The following is an 18,548-nucleotide window of genomic DNA, read 5'->3' on the forward strand; positions in this document are numbered from 1 at the left end:
AATAACTTTTTTATAATTTTAGAGGACTATGGCATAGACAGGTTTTAAGCCTGAATGCCTTTGTTTTTAGAATCACTGGAAGGGTTCTGTTCATTAAGGTGTGTGAGTCACATGCTGCAAATCAGTGGGGGGCGGGGATGGTGTCTGTAAGTCTCTTCCCCTTATACAAATAGGGTTTCAGTGCAGGCTAATGTAAAGCAGAGAGAATAAGCTGTTAAAGGCTTAAGTCACTCTATACCATATAATTCGGGATCAGATGGGGACTAGCCAGACAACAATATGCAAGAAAGAAACTACAGAACTATAGAATTCATTGTGGACCGGTTGTGGAAGCAAACTCTAAATGGTGGTACTGTCAACTGTTCAGCCTTTCTGCCATGCCAGGTGACATGTTAGGTTTATATTTAAGGTACGTATCCACCTGCAAGACAACCAAGAACAGCAGCCTAAAAGCCAGCCTAGAATCGATCCTATTTCTAGCACTACTTGCAAAGGCAGCTATTTTGTGAAATTCAGCACCCACAGGTACTCTGCTGTCCAGAAATCTCCGCAAGGCCTAAGGGCAATGTTTCTGGAGAATGTTTGCAGAGTGCTCAAGCACACTGTTCCCTATGTCTTAGGTAACATGAGCCTTTCGATTTGATCGAGTTACTTCTCTTACAGATGGAGACATTTATAATTTGTTATTGTTATTGTTAAAACAACTGAGGTTTTGAAGGCAGGAAAAACCCTTATGGAATGAGGTTTCTGAAACATGACCAAGCCAAAGCCACCAAAAATAAGTCCGGCCTGTCTGCAAAACAAAACCCTTAGTCTGTCTCAGTCTATTCCCCATGTTGCAGTTATGCTTCTGGCAATATGAACTCACCTTGTCACTTAATCACAAGAGGGAAAACAACCCAGACACCCCCAGGTCAGTAGCTGAACCCCAGGTAATTTGCCGAACAGTCTGGAAAACATTAGGAGAATAAGGTTTTATTCTCATTGTATTCCTATTAAAAACAAATATACAGAGAAGGTAGCGTTTACAAAAATAATCTAAACAGCACAGACTACACGAACATGCAGTGCCTTCAGCCACAGGACTCAAGGTTTACGCCAGCAGAGGTGGGGGACAACATGAGACCAGCTGACACTCTCCAAACATTTTCAGGGAGCCAGAATGTGAGAGATATTGCTGAGATGGCCATGCAAAACTGAAGGTCTGTGAAGGTTCAGACTATTGTAGTTTCCTTCAAAGAGTTAACAGCAACTTTCTTAAGTAACTATTGGTTTGAAGTTCATCAACAACTAATCAAACGGTGTAGTACAAAAATAATTACATCAGCAGACTTCAGAGTGGCACTTGAAAGGCACACCAGAGACTGTCTCAAAACACTGTCCCCTTTTTCCCTTACATCAAAACCACACAAAACAGCAATTATAAGGAAACTATGATAAAGAGAAAAGGAAGAGATCTTTGAGCCTTTCTCTGAAGGATCCCACACAGGATATTTACTTGGCCAGATGATGACTATGGAGAGAGAAGTCCAGATGTGTGGGTCTCAGCTAGGAAAACCTTCCTCTTGCCTACACACCCACACGTATCCACTTTATGTGACTCTTAAGCAAGCTTTGGAATGAAAAAATAAGAATTATGGGTGAAATATTTGACATGAACATACACTCTTGGCTTACACAAGCCTCTTGATGGATTCTCAAGAGTAAATATGTACCATGCAATTTTCCTTGAATAGAAGGAAATGCCAGACACTTACACAGTGATCAAGCTACCACTGAACCTCTCTGCCTCGACTAAAGAGAGCTGGATATTTGAGACTTGTAGAAGAGGTTTGGTTGTCAGGTTTTGAGCTGTATGCTAGTAACCATTAAGAACTCCACATTTATCTTGCAGATCTTAGCTGATATAATGTCTTTATTTCTCATTCCAAACATTGGGAGCAACTGAAGGAGTCATATATGAGGACTTCTTGATGGCTGTTTCATACTGGGTATACCAGTGTTGACTGTGACTCTCTCATACCCTGCATGAATACCAAATCATCATTTCAGGCTTCCTCCATTATTCTTCAAGTTAGAAACTTTGTTTGAACCTAAGAAATTAACCAGAAGATAAGCAGGACTAAGGAATTACAATTTCTATACTAATAAGAAAAAAATAAATATCGTCATGCCTCTCAGAGCTGATAAAATCTATTTGTGTTCAAAGTATTAAGAGACCATGTGAGGCATACAGTTATGGAAGAGACACAACACGACTGCAGCAGTTTTTACTCTGTATTGAGCTTAAATATCCTGTGAACCTAGTGGCCTTTCAGTTGAAAACACTCTGTTTATTCTTTTTGGTCTGAGAAGCCAGCATTCACAGCAGTTCACAGCAAGTCATACGACCTTCAGGAGAATGAAGAGCTGATATTTGCACTTCATCATCATAAGTCAGGAAGGATGACTCCACTTCCCGATTGCCAAATTTACCCAAAAACTGACTGTGAAAAACAGAATTTCCAGGAGCTCAGGTCTTCCCGAAAATTTATCACAATGGAAAAACAAAGTAGTTTACCCTTTTCCACACCCACACTCCAAAGGAAAATAATATTCTACCTACTGATCACAGAGCTCTGCCAGCTGGTCAAGCCATTCTGTTGTTCTACTCTGGATTGCTTTCCTAGCTGGGTTTTAGTCTTGGAGAAAATTCATCACCGAAAAAAAAACCATGAAAAAAATTCTCTTTCACTTATGTTCAGAGAACATATATGCATAGGCCAATAGGAAATTTAGACCATGATAATAGTTTAACACAACACTTTCTCAGATGGCAAGCTTAGAAAAGATGAGTCCATGTTCCACGGTCCCCTCATTAGTCCCCTTATATAATTTTCCCTTCATTACTATTGTAAATTATGGAGCAATTTGGTATAGAGCATGCATCCACAGGCATTGGAGTATCTAAGTATCACACAGACTTGATAGGATGCATGGCATTCCTAAATACTTTTAATTGAATGCACAAAAAGAAAAAAAAATCACTTCCTCTGGTAGAAAATAATCATTTTTAAATATATGCTTTGATTTTTCAGCTTGAATATTCCAATATGTGAAGATCGGTGTCTTTGGGAGTTCCTGTTTCTGGCCACTATGGGACAGAAAGTGAAGCATGCATGTTTCGTGCTTGCATGTTTAATCCACAATAAGATTTCTGCAAATAAGATTTCTACAAATGTATGCATCTTGTAATGGCCACATATCCATCCAGATTCTGTCCCTAGTTACAAGGCCAAAGCTTCCCGCGGCTCGGCTAAGCCATCCCTCAATTCCAACTAAATAAACAGCTAATTACAGCCATATGTTGATGAGTGACAGATCTGTAAAGAAAGACTTTTGAAAAAAAAATAAAATCAGTGGATAAATAAATGCTCAATTTCACTGAGAAAGCATTCATTAATTGCAAGCTGTTGACTCGGTATTTTAGTACTGCACAGCAATGGCATGTGGAGATAACAATCATAACCAAGGAAATTGACCTAAAAATGCTTTTCTTTCTCTTAAATACTGAAACTACAAAACAAAATTTGCAGCTTGTTTTGGAAAAGCCCCATTATTTTTTACTGATTGATGACCTTCATGACAGTTACCTCACTGTCCTGGGAAAGGCAGGAGCACACCATCATAAAGTGTTCTGAAATTTACTGGTATAGAAGCAAAACTTGTCAAGATGGTACCATCAGTCACCTAGATTTTAACCCCTGCCTGTTTGTTTCCTCTGTAAAGAATGCAGTTAGGCAACGATGCAAGGACTTCCTGTTTTAAAATTACTATTTGCACAGTCTGATGGAAATGTAATGATGGGTCTGTGCTTCTGGTCATTGTGGTTTACCCTGTCACAGTAGTTTTGCAAGGGATGAAGGTGGTGGGGGGTAAGTGGGGAGGATGTGGCCACCCCATTAAAAAACAAAGCAGTGCAAAGCTGCCCACCTTACTGAGGATGCTTCTCAGAATAAGTGACAAGCTGCTGAGATTCATCATAGAGTTTATTTCTCTCATGGAACTGGTAGATATTCAGTGCTATCTTCACCCTCTCCCCAGCCAATATTTCCCCAAGTACAGTAAGATTTGATGATCAAGAACAGAAATAAAGTCCAGATTTTGAATGTAAGTGTAATGCCCCACTGAAAACAGAAAGGTGTGACTGCATCCTTGATGATTAATGTGGCTGGATTCCCTTATCTCTAGATAATCATCAGGGTGAAGCACGAACTTCAAAAAGGTGACTCAGCCACATTTTGGAATTGCCTACCTATCTCCTTCCACCATCTGAGGAGAGGGGTAGAACAATTTTCATCTGAAGACATGCCTCTCATTTTGGAGGGCAGAAACTGATCTACAACACTGACACCACAGCCAGGCCGTGTCTAGGTTCTCATCCCAATTATCGCTTTTGAATGAGAATGCCAACGACACATGTGATAGTTCGGCATAGATGCCTTCCAGAACAGTACTGTCTAAAAAAACCTCACCTCAATAATGCTGAAGTTTTCTGCCCAGAACATTTGAATAATCCTGAGAGAGCTCAGGACTCAACTTTCAATGAGTCCTCTTATTCTGTTAGTAAGGCATTTATTATTGTAGCTGTTTCCTGCCTCCGGAACAAAGGGACAAAAAGTAAAGCATACAAAAGACCCTAAAATCTATTAGCATTTGACATTAACTGCATCAAAATGATGCTATTTTGTCAAGGAATAACCTCTCATCCTTGCAGCATCAGAGCCTTTTTTGGCAGCACACATAAAATTCAGGTTTCACAATGGTAAAATGGCACATCTGATTTTAGCTGCAGATAAAAGCATAATACAATTCTTCAACAATTCAGATGCTGCTGATTATTAGTATAAGCTTTTATTAGTAGTATAAGCTTTCAGACTGCTAAAGAAAATGAACCTGTTATCCTGTCTCTGTAGATTTGTAGTATCTCCTCCATCTAAAAAGAAGACATTTCTAAATGTATTTTTTAAAAAAATATTTTATATTGTTGCTGAGAGACAAACAACATACAGTGCAGTCTTACAATGCTACAATTGTGTTTATAATTACTGCCATATATTTTCATTGTTGTTAAGTGTTTCAATGAATGTTTGGGGCAGATAGTAAAAAATCACCCTGTTTCATTGGTGAGGATTTTTGTATAGATAGATATTATCTATCTGTGTCATTCCCTGAGCTGATAGGGTCCCCATCTCTAGAAACATGGTCTAATGTGTTGTGAATATGCAGATGTTTCTGCTGAAGTCTTTGCCAAGCATTTTGGCAGCTATGAAATAAATGCTCAGTGTGTAATTTTTGATGGAAACCATATCTGACAGATGACAAGCATCTTAACTTCATTCTCTGACACTGCTTTAGCCCAAATGTTTTTATATAATTTCTCAGAATAAGAGATAAGCACTATGAAGAACAGAACATCACAAGCAATACACGAAGCAATGGTCATTCTTCTAATGACCACAGTTCAGAGGTTTCCATGCATTCATGTCTTCACTACAAGTGCAGGAGACATTATTAAGTGAAGACAGCTGACAGACTCCTAAAATTTGCCAGCTTGGTCAAAATCTCCAGAAGCTTTAAATAGCATTTATATTGTCAACACCAACCAATAACGTAAAATCAAATATTTAGTCTTCATATTTGCTTTCCAAGAGCTCATTTTCACATTTTCATAAAATCCACTAGCTACAGTACAAACGATCATTTTTGGAGCACTTTTCAATACCAGCAGGATGTCATCATAGAGGTAAATTGCAAAATAAAAATGTAACTAATTAACTTTGACAGTGCATTTGATGAAGTATCATCTTGCACACCAGAGTCAGTTACAAGCACCTGATGCCAGACTGAAGCAATCACTGTTAATCTGCTTAACTGTGAGGTTCCTTTAGCTTCCAGACTCCTTCTGATGCAGACTCATGGGATCCCAGCAGTGGTATCCCCATGCCTAAAGCATGCAGGCAGCAAAACCTTGCTTCCTTCTACAGTGAAACAGCAAATGGATGTATTGATTAAGAATAACTGTTCCTGCTTAGAACGTGGAAGTGTAAACAGGATGGATTAATAGTGATTTGCAAAAGATTAAAAATGGGAATCACATTTAAATATCTATTCAATTAATATTTACAAAGCATGTTCAGTAGTAACTAGCAAGTCTTGGATTATTTACCTTTGATAAAGCAGTATCAAGGGGAGAGCCCTGTGCTGGGGCCCCTTCTGAAGGTTTGGCTCCCTGAGGCTTAGGGCCAATGTGGGCTGTCCATCACTAATGAATGCATTTACGTTTAACACTGCACCTGGAAGAATTCGTATTTTCACTTATCCCAAGATGTGAAATAAATTAATTACTCTCAGCTGATGCCGCCTAGCAACAAGGGGTCTACCAAACTAGAATCAGGTGCTCAAAGAAGGTACAAGCAAACTAATATCCTCCCAAATCAAATAAGAAACCTAAAATGCTGCTGCTGCACAAAATGCTGCTGCTGTTTGTCCACAAAGTGCAGCCAGTGGACAAACACTAAGACTCAGAGGCTGAAGCTCCATGCATGCAGGATGGCCTTGGGCTGAAGTAAAACCAGTTATTCAGTATGCAGCTGCACTTACCCACCCACACTGAATTTAGCTGCTTCCATCCCTTTGCTGTGTATCTGAAGTTGCAGTGCTCCTATCTGCATGAAGCCCCAGATGGGTATTGTACCCTCTTTCCCAAATCCCATATCTGTTTGCTTTGGAGAGAAGACAAGCCTGCCCTGGGAAATGGTGCACAACTGAACCAATGGACCCTCTTTGTACAGTACAAAACATTTACAGACCTCACTTGGAACAGGTTTCCACTAACTCATAAATTTTGGGGGCCACTTTTGTGACTGTGAAGAAGAACTTCCATTTTCAGAAACTAGAGAGAACATCCTCCCCTTGGTGGAGCATCTATGTGTCCTACGTCCTAGACTCCATAGGACTCCACTATCTTTAAACAAAAGGTTTTGCTGGCTTTATTGCAAAAGTGCCCAAAAATGCAGTGCTTTCTGACATTCTGTTGGCAACAACTAGATGGAAGAAAAATTTGGAACAGCTTCAGCACTTGAAGGACAACTCCAGGTCAAATGACCCCATGGCAGTTTTAACAGCCCATGGTGTTTCCTGCATGAATGAACAATTTCATGGACTACGAAAGACCACACTTCCCATGTTCACCCATATCCTGGCAAGATTACCATCTCTGCTCCAGACAGCCACAGGAGGTCAAGCCTCCAGTCATAGCCAGGGATGCAACCAAAATTGGAAGATTACTACCAAGAACAGCTATCACAGAATTTCCCATATGCTGTGTTAGCAAACTGAACTAAAAATGTGTTTCTTCTTCAACAAAGGAAGCTTGTCGTAGACATGAGACAAACTTGATAATTAAAAGAGAAGTTAATTTTAAGATATTTTGTTCCTGGTTATGCAGTAAAAAAACATTGACAAAACAATCAAGGTAACAGCTGATCAGGGCAGAACAAAATCTTAATGTTAACAAAGCAAAAGCATCCCTCGGGGGAAACTAGCAAACATCTTCATTTATATTTTTTTCATTTAACAACCAAAGAGAAAAACAGTTTAACGTGGTTTATCTGTACTATTGCTTATATACCAGAAGTACACAAAGAAATTTAATTCAATACATAAGTAAAAATAAAACCAAAATATTCTGGGTTTTGTTTGTTTATGCCTTCATTCCAGAAGTGCCCAGATGTGCATGAGGAATAATGAAATGCTAGGAAGAAGTATCAAGCTCTGTTCAGTGAATTTTGATAGGACTGGAAGTGTCAGACCTATTGAAAAATACAAAATATGTAGTTAAGTTTCATACAGAGCATTAATAAAGATTTTAATGAAATCTGGCACCCCTGAATGACCTAACCAGTTCTGTATTCACATCTGGAAAAAGTGGGAATCTGATGGAAGAGTCTGATATATGTTAGTAAATATTTCTATACTCAAAACCAAGACTTTGCAGTCAGTTAATAGAGAACTGGTTATCAGCTTCGGGTGATTTGCCCTTGAAAAGGAAATAAGGAAATGTTAAAACAGTTTTTTTTAATGCTAAAGTACTGCTTGATAGAGTAGCAAAAGAGAGATCAATCTCAGAAGAATGATCTGATTAGTGTGATAAGCAGGACTATAAGAGGCAAAATACTGGGAAATAAATCTCAACTACATCTCCTCAGGGCAGCTGTACACCTGTATCTCCAGTTACCTCAGTGATAACATGCTGTGTACGTAGAGGCCTCTGGGTCAATAATTTTAAAAATAAATAAAATAATAAAAGTAAACGTCAAGCTCTGTTATCAAGCAGCAAGTCTGCTTGAGGATCACATATACACACACAAATACCAAAGTTTCATAATTATGGATTTCCCTCTCAAGAGCTAATCTAGCCTATACAGATCATTATCATCAGCCAAGATCTGAAAGCACATTTTTGGGAATCTGATCACTGTGAGCAAGTGATCAGCTCCAAATTTAATGTTACACATAACTACTTCTCCTCAACCTCGAAGTTCAGCACTAAGCTTCCAGAGGGATTTTTCTGTCACATTCTCAAACATAGTAAGGAACTGCCTGTTTCACAGTGCTGAACTCCCTTGCCCAGTTTAGTCCATATTTTCATGCCAAGGAGGAAGACTCAAAACCCAGCAAAAGTATGCAAAAAAGCACCAGAAGGAACACTCGCTCTGCTAATTCTTCCACAGAAGCCACCAGCAGTGGAACATGAACACTCAATGACAGAGAAATCCCACAGCACTGCATTTCTTTCCTCTACTCGTGCGAATTCTCACACAGAGAGACAACTGCAGCATGGTAACTATTAAGTGAGTACCTGAAATGTCACATGCATTGCACCATAAAATAAGATTAAAAGAGTTATTTTTCTGTACTAAAACTTGTAAGTATAAAAACTGAGGTACCCCCCCAGTGGGAACAAGCAGCAATTGCTGGCTTGCTGGTGACAGGTCTTAGTTTGTCACAGAGACTTGCAGGCAGCACAGTGATGTATTTGCTCTCACGCTACAAAAGCAATTATTTTTGCAAAAACGAATCACTTTACATTCTGGAGCTATATAAATAATTAAGAGTCAACTAAATTTGCCAAAATATATAAGCACAACGCTCTACAAAATTAAAGACTCTGCACTATGCAAGAAGCTTCAGCTCAGAGCACATATTGAAACCTCATCATTTTGTCCAAAGGATTTCTGAACCCTGAGGAGCTCAACTCAGAGCTGGAAGATCAAATGGCAGGAACCTGGGGTTGGAAAATTACCTCATGGTACTTGTAACATCTTCCAGTATCAAAGCTCTGAGTTAAAAGAAATTGTTTAGGCAGTTGACATGCTGTGAATCAAAGAATGCTTAAATTTTACAGGGAGATTCATCTTCAGGCAAATAGCATTGATTCTAACTTTGTATTCCCAGGGCTTCATGTCAGTCAAACAATGTTCATGGGTTTGTTTTTTTCTATATGCCTTTTATCTGCACTAAAAGCTCATAGGGATCCATTACACCTTTATGAAAACCTAATTTGAATTTTTCCAAGGCTTTTGCATTAGTTAGTAAGCAGGCAGAAAATATCTGATAAAAATGGGGGGAAAAAAGACACTTTAATTTTTTTTCAGTTTATTGAACAATAAAATTTTTCAGGCTCAGTTGTTACAGGTCAGATTTAGCTGATTAAGTGTTTTGTGAGCACAGGAGGCAGTCTGATACTCTGCTGTTTGCCAGTTCATCCATTTGTCCTTGCCTGACATTCTTTAAGGTATCTGACCACCTTCAACTATTTTTTGCTAGAGGAGAAAAAGCCTTGGAAAATCTTCTGAGTTCTTCAGGGATTAGCAGTTAGGCATTTGGAAGTTGTAAGAGCACACAATAAACCAAATCTTATTTTTTGGGCATTCAAAAATGACAGATAGCTTCCTGCTTGAAAGAAAACCGGATTTTACTGGGAAAACACAAACTTGGAAAATCCTGAAAAAATAGCAGCAGAAGAGACTGACATCCTTCAGAATATACTGCTAAAAGTCCTGATGCAGTCTGCTACTGTCTATAGTGAGTAGATAGAAAAGGATTCCTTCTTCATCCTGAGGAAGACCAGACTGAGTGGATATCAGGTGAGTGGGAAGTATATATGTTGCCTTTGAAGGATATTTGCTCTTGAGGATTGCACTTTCTAATCCATCTGGGAAGAGAGACCTCCATACGATTCAGGCACTAGACCATGGTGCCTGTGACATCTGCTACCTGAATGGATCAACATCTGTCCTTGCTAACCACATTCACTGCTGGCTGCTTGTTGCAGCAATGGCTTCAGTGCCAAACAGGTCTCTCATTGAGAGATTGAGGGCAGATACCATCCTCACAGAATCTGTGTGCGTCTTTCTATCTTTAGCAAACAAGGAAAAAACCATCACACCACCAACAAAAATAACATTCTAAACTGCAGACTACAGCGAGTGCCACAGCATCCTTCAGCAAACTTAAATCTATTTTTCTCAGCACGGCTGATCTTAAACAGCAAGGTACCAAGGCGCTGCCCACCATCAATGCAATCCTGACACACTGCAGATGCTTTCACATATTCTTGGACTGATGCCCCCAAATTACTGTCTTCCCCTATGTCCCCATGAAATGCTGCTGCTTCCCCATCCTACCAGGTTTCAGGCCTTTAACCTCATCACCTACTCAGGTTCAGCTCCCAGACCCTGAGAGGCAATGCCGTGACATCCAGCAAAAGCAAGATCCTTTGGGGAAAATCAGTTATTTACCCTGCTGTCATGCCATAAATTCACAGCAGAAGAAACAAAGCACTGCATCACTGGTTTTACCACTGAGCTCCACCCATGCAAGCAGGAGATGTTTTTTTTATTGTTGTCATTGCCACTGACCAAACAAGCCCTGCTCCAATTGTGAGGCTCGTTTTGATGTCCCCACTCTCCCTTACCACCACTTCCAGCAGATCCTCATTCCCTTGCACCCAGAGCACAGCGATGGCTTTCTGTGCAGCTCTCTGGTGTCGCTGAGATGTCTCTGCTGTTGGGATGCATCTGGACAGCTTGATCCAGCGGCCAAGCTTCAAGGGAGGAGCATTCCCAGCTTCTTTCCATAACACCAAAAGTTTCCCAAACACACCAAGCCCACCCTGTCACATGTGGTTTCTTTACTACTTCCTTTCACTTGCTCTTCCCTCCAGTCCACAGCACAGCTGCTGGATGGAGGACGGAGAAGGAATTTTTGCTAGAAAGGAAAGGAAAACATCATGATCAACTGCTGAATACATTGGTGGGTCTCGAACTTGTCTACACCAAATTCCTTGTGGTTCATGACAACTGAGACAACACACTTGTCACTTTTACTAAGAAATCCATTCAGCATACAATTTTTACTTTCAGTAGTAAATGAGAAAATAAATTCTGTTTTACTCCACTGAATATGACGCATCTTTTTTGCAATTTAGGGTAATAACATGTTAATCTAAATTCTCATAGGCAGAAAAGACTGTGCTACAGTGTCTTTTCTAAGTGTGCTAAGATAAGCCTAAAAAAAGAGGCTTATCGTAGCACAATGGGGTTCAGCTAATAAAGAGTCTCATCCCACCCACATGAAAGAAACAGTTCTTTGACTTTATCCAGACACAAATACACCTGGTTTAGATGGTAAGTTGGAGTCTGAAGGGCTTAACAAACTCATTTCACTGCACCCAAAAAAAACAGGCAAACAATTGAAAAGTTTGATAAACTAACTCAAAATATTTAATTTTCATTGTCCTAGGAAGAATGTGAATCTTATTAATGAATTATCCAGAATGGAAGGTAGAGCAATTTTGAGAGAATCCTGCCTAAGATATTTCAAGTCCACATGCAAATGGCAGCCAGTGCTGTGCCTAGGTTCTTTTGTCTCTTCATAATACTGTTTTGAAACTACAGAAGAAATTGACAGCATACTGTTGGAATAAGGGAAAATGCCAATAGCTATGTCATTCATCATCCTTCATGAAATAAAAGATTTCTACACTCCCTTAACATGTTTACAGGTGCTCTCATAGCAGACTTGAAAGGAAGTGCAAGAAAGTACTTGAACATTATATATGTCTCAAACTCAACTTTATATCATAGATTCAAAGAATCACAGAATAGTTTGAGTTGGAAGAGACCTTTAAAGGTCACCTAGTCCAGCCCCCCTGCAATAAGCAGGGACATCTCCAACAAGAGATGCTAAGAGCCCCATCAGGCCTGACCATGACTATAGGGACAGGGTGATATCCACCACACCTCTGGGCAATCTGCTCCAGTATTTCATCACCCTCATTGTAAAAACAATTTATTCCCTATATCTAATCTAAATTGACCCTTTTGTAGTTTAAAGCTATTACCCCTTGTCCTATCGCATTTGATAAAGACAAAATATATCACTGGAGAACTTCTGCTGAAATGTATACTCAGGACATACTGGCTTTAGGCATGCATATATGATAGCATTTTCAGCCCTTCAAGCACTAATAAATAATGCTTCTGCATTTGCATATTACTGAATTCTCACAAATACATTGCTAACTCATTAGTTTGCTACAGGCTCTGTATAGGCTATTTTATGGTTTTCTGTGGTAACACAGAAGTCATGTTTGGCAAGACACATATTCAGGATGGACTGAGGCCCTTCTAAATAAAACTGGAGAGGGGGAAATATTGCAAGCTTATAAGTGCATATTTCTGAAACGTTTAAACATATTCTCAACAATTAATCTAACAACTGAGCTCTACCCAAAAGGACATTGAATACAAGAGTTTACAATGCAAAATCACCATCTCCTCCCACAAGTTTTAGTTAAATGGCATTCAATTGCATCAATAATCTCTAAGCAGCTCAAGTCCAGTATTGATTACTGTTTTAATAAAACACAAAGCCATAAAGGTTGACCTTTGCAACAGTATGCTGTTGGTGGCATTGTGTGTTATTAAATTTCATATACAACATAGCAAGTGAAATTACACGTAGACGTTTTAGTGAGAATCAAATAGGCTACAAAAAGTTCTTCCTAATGTTCAAAGCAAAGATGCCAAATCTAAATTTAAAAATGGGTTCTGAATTCCAGGCAAATCCACATAAATACATTTTAATTAACTAGAAATAAGTCCTGGAAAATATTTTAAATTATTTCTTGCATTTTTTCAAAGTTGTAACCATTAAATAAACTGTAATTTAGAAATTAGACAACGTAAAAACCTACACAAAACTCACTAAGATTTAAGATACAGGATTTAATTTCTTCCATGCTGAGAAAATGCAACATTTGTACACATTTTCTTTGACAAAGAGAAAGTTTTTTTCTCTCTGATCATGAAACAATGCTGGAGCCTCAGCCTGATGTGAGGGATGCAATTCCCTCTGTAGAATGCAAAGTTTATAAGCATTTCGGTCCCTCAGGATCCCAGATACCACGCTAAAAGCCCTTGAGAGACAGAAATCTTTAACTCAGGCAGCACCTGGTCCAGTTAGCCTTCTGCAATGCCATATTTACATTAATACCACTCGCACACCAAGGAATGAGCTGTTTGGATCAATCAGCTAAGAAATGGCACAGCATCATTTCCTTAATGAGAAGGGCTGCAGCTGGGCATCCCTGAGCATCCCCACAAGCAGCTCCAGCCCAGCTGCTCCCACCAGCTCTCTTGTGTCAGAGCTGCTGCAGAGTCATGTGCTCCAGGTTGCATCAGAAAAAGATACAGTTTAGGACTCAGAACACAAGCCCAAAGAACAAAGAACACTAATAAGGCCAGTGCCACTAGTGACGCCTACAGCTGGGATTACCCCAGGCCGTGAGCCTGAGTGTGCCATGGAACAGACACTGTTGTACAGATGGGGGATACAGAGCCAACACTCACGGGTGCCCAGTTGCAGAAGGCACGTCCTGGATGAGTCCCCCACTGCAGGTGACCAGAGGCAGCACTTTGAGTCTCATCCAAAAAATCAGTCAGGCACTACTGAGAAACCCAGGTCTTCTTGTGCCATTGAAACCAAACATCATTTTTATCCTGGTCTACCAAGAACTAATAGGAAGCTTCTTCTGCTTCATCAGCTGGGAAAAAATTTTGCCTGAAGCTGCTGCCAGGGTGCTTGTGACAGCCAAAAAAAGAAAGACATAGGTTTCCTGCAGGAGCACTGTCCTTATCATCTAACTTGACAAGCTAGCTGCGTCCAGAGCAGACTGCTCTCAAGGAAGTGGCATAGATTAGTTGTAAAGACCATTTTTATTCTTCACACAGAGATGCAGCTAAATCAGAACTGTATTAGTCAGACACTTGTCTGACTGACAACGCAATTCCTTTGGCTGTTTTCTGATCTTGCAGTTCAACCCTACCAATTCACAGAATAAAATGCTACATACATATTCTTTTCCTGCAACATTTCTGTAGTCTTTCCAGTCATGAACTGCAACAGCCTAGAAGCCACGGCCAAGCACACAACCCAAGAACCTAGTGCCCCTTGATCCTAAGGCTGATGCACAAGGAGTGAGACAAGGAGAGTTCCACTAACCGTGTGAGGTAAAGCCCTTCTGCACAATTCACAGTGATTGTAGTGATTCAGGCTTCATTGAGCCCTGGTAAGAGAAAGTGTTGTGCCTCTAGCCCTCTTTTGTCCTATCCTTTGCAGGAAATGAAACACTAGAAACAAGCTTTCTGCAGAACTCAGGTCCAGGGAAAGGAGGGGATCTTCAGTTGGGTCCTGAAGATACCTTACAACTGTGTGTCTGGTCAGACCCACAGAAAAAATAGTGTGTAGAATAATTTCTTTGTTTTTATTCCTCAACACTGAATGGGAAAGTGTATTTTTCCATTTTGTGCACAAGATTCGCATTCTGAGCATTCATTCAATAACATTTAGTCATAGTTTGACAACATTTTAAAATTACATAAATTTTAAATTTTAAATATCTTATTGTTTTAACTACTGTGGTGTAAAGAGCTGCAAATATGCATCAGACTCAGTTCCAACTTAAATTTGCAAGAGGCAGCTGTTGCTGGGGGAGGAAGAACTCAGGACAGAAGCAGAATATGACTGTGGAGATGTCCTTCAACTTCATCTGACAACAGATAGGAAAAGATAGTCATCATTTGCTCTCTCCGAGCCCAAGGCCATTCAGGGACCAGAATCACTGGCCATTCTTTAGGCTGGGAAATCCAGCTCATCTCTCCTCTTATGGGATGACTGGCTGACAAATTTTATTATTTGCTGGTTTGAGTTTCTTACACAATGAGTGATTTTAAATCACCGGATCATAAGAAAAAAACCCTATGTAGAAGAAAAGGTTTGAAAGAAACCCAGTAGCTCCAAAAAGCAGGGGGGACAGCTAAACAGCCAACTAGAGATAGGAAGCCCAAGCATAGTGATTTCAAAAATACCTGTTTTCTCTAGAAGGTAATTAGCAGTAGCCTCAACAAGGAAAAAAGAGGCATGGTTCTGAAGCAAGGCAATACTACAGCAGGGTCCTTTCAAGATTCCCACCATGTATTTGTGGTAAGGGGCCTCCTTTAAGCTCAGGACAGCACTGGGACTCTAACACATTAAAGCCCAAGTGCTGATCTGCATGTTGGATTTCTGACTGTGTGAGTAAATGTAATGTGCACTGTCCTGATTCATTCTGTTACTGGAGACACCTTCAGGCTTTGCCCCCATTGCTTAAGCAACAATTATATTTCACGACCAGGACAAGGGGGTTTTGTGATACCTTTCAACATTTTTACACTGTAATACATTGCAGCACTGTACTCATATGGACTTCTCCAGTGAGATGGCTCCATTTGAGATACTCCCAGACCAGATGATTTTTCTGTAAAAAGCAGTGAGATTATGGCTAATTATTTCCTGCTGTCCTCTCAGTCTTTTTTATTCCATTAAACAAACAGACAGTGTTTGGTATATGAGTAAGAAATGTAGTGTAACAGAAAATATGTTAGAAAGGAAATTATTACTAATCACTGCATTTTGCCCAATACAGCTAAAATGACCTATTTCCTCAGCTCATCAGCTGAGCAAACTACTGACTTCAAGATGTGAGAAACCATCCTTGTTCTTTGGTTGCAAACACAATTTTGTTTCTGTAATGAATTCAAGGAGCAATATGACCTGGGCTGAAAGAGAAGCACAAAAAACTACAGTCAGCCCAGAAAAGGAAGACATGAATAGGAAGCAGAAAGACAAACCTAAAACATTGTCTAACAGTTTATTAAGTAGGTTTAATGATTTTAAAATATGGAACTCGAGAAAGCATCAGTTAGGTTAACACTTGCCCAGGACATTCCAGTATATGTGAGGAGGTAAAATGTAAAACTACTCTTAAAATAAAACTGTACTGCTTCAAGCAGCAAGAAGATAAGTTAACCACAGCCCTCAAGTGACCTATCAGATGGAAATGAATTAAAGATATAAGGGGCATGATTCATTAAGTGGTGGAATTAAAAAGTATCAACTACCTTATGAACACATAAAAAAACTCCAAATGGATATACTTCTCTTATACTACATTAAACCACTTGGGTTTCTCAGTATTTCCAGGACTGAACATGACTTTGGGACAAATAATCACTATGTATTCTTTAGAGTTTGCACTGTGAGACACACAGTGTCCAAATATTTTGATTCAAAAAGCTTTAATTTTGGGATGGCTTGTTTTTGCCAGGAATTAGAGGAGGTAGTTCTCAAACATCAGCTCATCTGGATTGTTCAAATGGCAAGTTAAAAATCATATATTTACAAGTGGCTTTGGGGATTCCCTTTTACTTTTCTCTGACTCAAAAACGGCACTAAAGGTTTCTTTCTCTTAAATACAGAATCTCTCTAAACTGAAACAAGAGGCACACTTTGCAAAGAAAGCACTTTAAAATATCGAATTAAAAAAAAAATATTCTTCCATAATATCATCTACAAGTTGTTCTCAGACCCATGGCAGGGAGGAATGAGCTCAATGACAATAACATCTAGTCCTGACAGGAAGAAATTAGTTACTGGCAATACAGTTATCTAAAACCATGCACATTCTCAGGAAGAAAGAATGTAATATTCAATTAATGCTTCAATATATATCCAGCCTTGAGTTCAAAAGGCATAAGGCTTGCTTCAAAGAAAAGGACCTGCAACTTACACCTAAGTGTACATATGGCTATGCCTAAATTGGCAGGGAATTCAGCTCAGTGCAAGCAACAAGTAAAACAAGGAAGCTGGTGTTTCCTGCAGGGGAATGCCTCTTAGAGATGCCTCTGCATCTCTTAGACTTTCTCCTTCAAGTCCAGCTTTAGTCAGGTTGGCTGGAGGACAAATGTTCCCTCTCACAGGACACGGTTCGAAGACATCTGATGGATGAACCACTGGTCCATCTGGAGATGATTAGCTCTCCCTTAGGATGATGAAGAGCTGGTGCTGTTAATCCAAAGACACTCTTAGGCAAAAAACTTCTGCTTCCCTCTTGTCAGTTTATGGTCCTCTCCTGTTTTTCTCTGCTTCACTCCAGGACACCATGCCTGTGGCATTGTAAGTGATCTTCAGGGTGAAGGCAGGTTTGCTGTCTTACAAGCATTTGAGTTTGCTCCTCTGTGCTCACAACGATGGCTGCTCCAGCTCAAGGGTTGCTAGGTGAGACAAACTCCAGCTGTAGGAGGGAAAAAATCTCCAGCACAACTGGGGCTGACTTTGCCAAAACATTTCAGGAGTCAGGGGCTCTTTTCCTCCAGCCCCACCCCACAGCCTGTCATCTGCCTGCCAGGGATTTTCAGAGCTCCCCTCCTGTTGACTCTCCAAACATGTGGAATGGTGCTTGGTCCCGGGAACATTTTAATAGAGTTGTCTTTGGGAGAGGGAAGCTTTGCAGCACTCCTCTGCTGGCCACTGGTCCTCTGAGGATCAGATACAGGGATCTGACTCCTCATAGGGTTCCCACCTTCCCAAAATGTTTGCTAACTCTCCTTGACGGGGGCAAGGGGAAGATAACACCATAAACCTAAATGACCCAATGCAACTCAATTACAACGAAACCTTGAAACCATCTTGCAAATTTGAAAATGCTGAGACATTTCTGCAAGTTGTTCAGAAGGGGGTTGCCTTCTCATCCTTCTCCCACCCTTAGACTGGCAAAACCTCGTGGTTTGCCACGGCTCCGGCTCAGAAGGCAGCCGGTGCCCCAGCCAGCGAGGGCCATCCGGTAAGCTCCCTTGGGCCATAAGCACATTCCCTTGCCCAGAGCTCAGGCAGAGATCTTGAAAGATGAGGATGTTATACTGCCAAACGTTCAAGATTTATTTATTTCAGGTTTTTGACCAGAAGAGCTGTGGGTCAGACACCCTGGCTGACGCCTCGCTCAGGACACCCACCTTTCCTGCACCTGCAGGAGTGCCCCTGCCTGAGGCCCGAAGCCCACGGCCAGGGAACGCCTCCTTTGCCCCCGGCTGCACGAGGGGCGGCGGGCGTGCGGATGGGGGGAA

The sequence above is a fragment of the Vidua macroura genome, chromosome 1 (assembly GCF_024509145.1).
Source record: "Vidua macroura isolate BioBank_ID:100142 chromosome 1, ASM2450914v1, whole genome shotgun sequence".
In the NCBI taxonomy this organism is placed as follows: Eukaryota; Metazoa; Chordata; class Aves; order Passeriformes; family Viduidae; genus Vidua; species Vidua macroura.